Source organism: Rutidosis leptorrhynchoides, chromosome 11 (genome assembly GCF_046630445.1).
Source record: "Rutidosis leptorrhynchoides isolate AG116_Rl617_1_P2 chromosome 11, CSIRO_AGI_Rlap_v1, whole genome shotgun sequence".
Lineage (NCBI taxonomy): Eukaryota > Viridiplantae > Streptophyta > Magnoliopsida > Asterales > Asteraceae > Rutidosis > Rutidosis leptorrhynchoides.
The window spans coordinates 374,331,577-374,335,021 of record NC_092343.1 but is presented as its reverse complement, the minus strand read 5'-3'; positions in this window follow the sequence as shown (position 1 = coordinate 374,335,021).

The window sequence follows — 3,445 nt, the reverse complement described above, 5'->3', positions numbered from 1 at the left end:
GAAGAGCAAATTGAAATTAAAAGCAAATTATTAAGTTGATTGATTTGTAGTGCCAAATGCTTTGTCACTTGCTTGACTTAAATACACCGAGATTTACAACTACTTTATCCTTTTTTTTTTGACTTTTTGCAAAATGAATTGTGTCACCATTATAAATCAATAATATTTGCCAAATGCTTTTTAATCACGGGGTTTATTTCTTTGTAGAAAACAAAAAGATCACAATCACTTTTATCTTTTATTTTTATTGCTTTCCTTAAATCACGGCTAAAATTGAGAACCATTTTCTTAGCCGATATGCACTATAGGTTATAATTATATATCAACAATATATAATAATGGTGTCTAAATGCTAAAGTGTGTGACCCCATATGCCTGTATATAATCGGTAGTATAGATTTGTGTTATGATGTGTACACTAATTCTAACAATAGTTGTGGTCCATAAGATATCGAACAACATCAGTAAAGCCTAATTTTATACTTTAGATGAGTGGTTACCGTTCTTTTTTGGGTGTTCGAGAGGTCTCGAGCCTCAATTGAGGAATTTTCATAATATAATTTACTTTGCAATTAGTTATGAAGTCCTCTAGAGGTTCCTCTTACCAATGGTGGATTATGCTCATATCTAGTATGGTTCCCCGGTGGCTTTTCTTTGGTGCAATATCACGAGGTTTCCTCTTAATGGATTCCCTCCGGGGTTTTCCTTGGATGCAATACCCTGAGGTTTTCTCCTAACGGGTGTAGATAGTGAACATGAAATGTGACTTTCTGTATATGATCGGGTCATCGCCTCCGTAATAACCAAATATTAGTTTTAAGTTTATCATATAGTATATGTTTTTCGCTAACGACGGTCAATAGGGATGTCATTAACATGTTTTAAAGTGTTGTAAACTCGATAATCGCCATTTAAAAATTAAAAGATAATTGCCATGTACAATCATTTAATGCACGTTAACGACATCACTAAAGGCTGTCATTAGCAATTTCTATATATACAGAGTATGAGTTTTGAATTAAATGACGTCATGATGAAGTTAACAGTTATTGTTCAAATTGTTTTTATTTTAGTATAGGGGACGATTACTTAAAAAACACAATTGTTCTTCGTATTGACACCCTTATTGATTCTTTTTATTGGATTTTTTTAACGAGAGTCTAGTTAACATGCGTAAAACTATTGTACACATGAGTAACATAAGTAACTGTTATTATAAAGTCAACGTATAACCGCTATATACAATTGTATTATGATCATTAGCTACAGCCAATATCCTTTTTATTAGTAGTATGTTTTTAAGTATGCAAGACATTCTCTATAAATCAACATGAATACAAGTCTTATCCTTTCGTTGCCCTACTTGCCCATAATGCTAATAATGTGAATGTGAATACTTTATTGTGTTCTCATCCAAACACAACAGTTGGATCGACATGCAATCTTTCATATTTAGGGACCCATGCTTTGAAATGTATTAATGCACCTAACCGCGATAATTAACTCTACAATTCATAAAATACTAGTAACTCGAAATTTTTAATTTTAGAGAACGATGGAACCGGTGAATTCAAAATATTCTAGTGATCATGAATTCAAATGATTCATAGCATCAGCCGAAAGCTAATGCAATGAACTAATAAAAAAAACTTCATATTTCAACTAAAAACCATGATGGGATGGATATTATGTTAGCCACAACTTTAATCTTAAATTCACACTTTTTTCGAAACTGATGTTGGATGAGTTGTTACTGTACGTATTAGTGACTTATATTTGATCCCATCACTAATGTACCCATATTTTTCCAGGCATACCCTGTAATACCCGTAAAATGTAAATAGCTTATTTAATTATTACGTTAGCTATAAATTTAAATATTGTTAAATAAATTTATTTCCATAAAATATAAATATAAAATACGGAGAAGTTGATAGATATATAGATATATATGACTAAAAAAAATTAGTTTATTGTATATATATTTTGTAAATTTTGACATACTTTAAGAGCTATACAAGAGCTATATATATATATGTAAATATTTTGTAAATTTAACTCGGTTAAGAATCAAATGAGCATTATTTTAGATGTAGACAAAGTTGATAGCTTACAACATTGTTAAATATAAAGACTACATGATAGTAATAATAACACTTGAAAATCTAGATATGCACTAGAACTTTACATGTCACATTTTTATTAGTTGGCCAAGTTATTTTTTTTACAATCCCACTCTAGATTACTTTTTTTAGTAAATGATGATATGATTAATCTAATCAATTTTTAAAATGTAATCCGCTATTACGAAAGCTAGTCAACTAATTTACTATAACTAACTTTAATATTAATTAGTGAATTAATAATTTAAAGTTTGCTAATATTATATTTGGATGGATCATTTGGTGACAATGTTTAATCGTCCATAACCGCTTAAAGTAGGTGTCGACATATATAAGAACTTTAATTATTAAATAAATTTATTCCTCTAAATTATAAAAAAGGTCATATTGATAATTAATACTAATATAGAAAATCAAATGCCTTAAATTAACTACGTATTTCTATTAATTATAAAATAGTCAAATTGATAATTTATAATTAATACTCTGTACATTAATATAAATGATTAAATTAACAAATAACAAATTTAATTTATTGATTAATTAATTAAAATATATAGCTTTATGATCTTGGTACTTATCTTGTTTTGAATAAAAAAAAGAAAAAGAAATGAAAAGTTAGTCATTATGTATCATGTTCTCCACCTAATTTCTAGATCGGTAATGACACTTTGTGAAAAATAATTTTAGATATAGATATGCTTTAATATTAACAGCTCACCATAGCTCTTTTTTTTAGTCGAAGTTTCCTTTACCCTATTATTAAATAATTAAAATTAAATTTAAATTAACTCTATAAAAGAAACTACAAATCATAACAAACGAAACCCAAACAAATATAGATACCAGAAGCTCTCGTTTCACTCCAAGGAAGCTGATAATCGAATACCAATTGATAAAAAGGAGTACGTTAGTGTTTTCTATTTTAAGGTACTGATATCCAACCTTTTTACTAATATTTGTATGGATTTCTTTACTCGTAATATTTAAACGGATTATTTTTACTAAAATATATTTGTTAATATATATGACGGATTCTAATCTTTTTACTAAAATTACTTTGATTAATATTGTTTGATATGGATATCGGTTCATTTAATTAATTTGTACGAACTCTTTGATAAATCTTATTGGACTCCGTGCGTTATTGACCTCCTATTAATATTGACTTCTGAACATCGTTATTGGCTTCTAATAGTTGGACTCATTGCTTTATTGTTGACCAAATATTTGTTTAGCGTTATTTATTTTACTCTGGGTATGCGAGCATAACTTCCTATGGAGGTACCATAGGCATGTCATTGTGGCACCGGTAGCGTGAC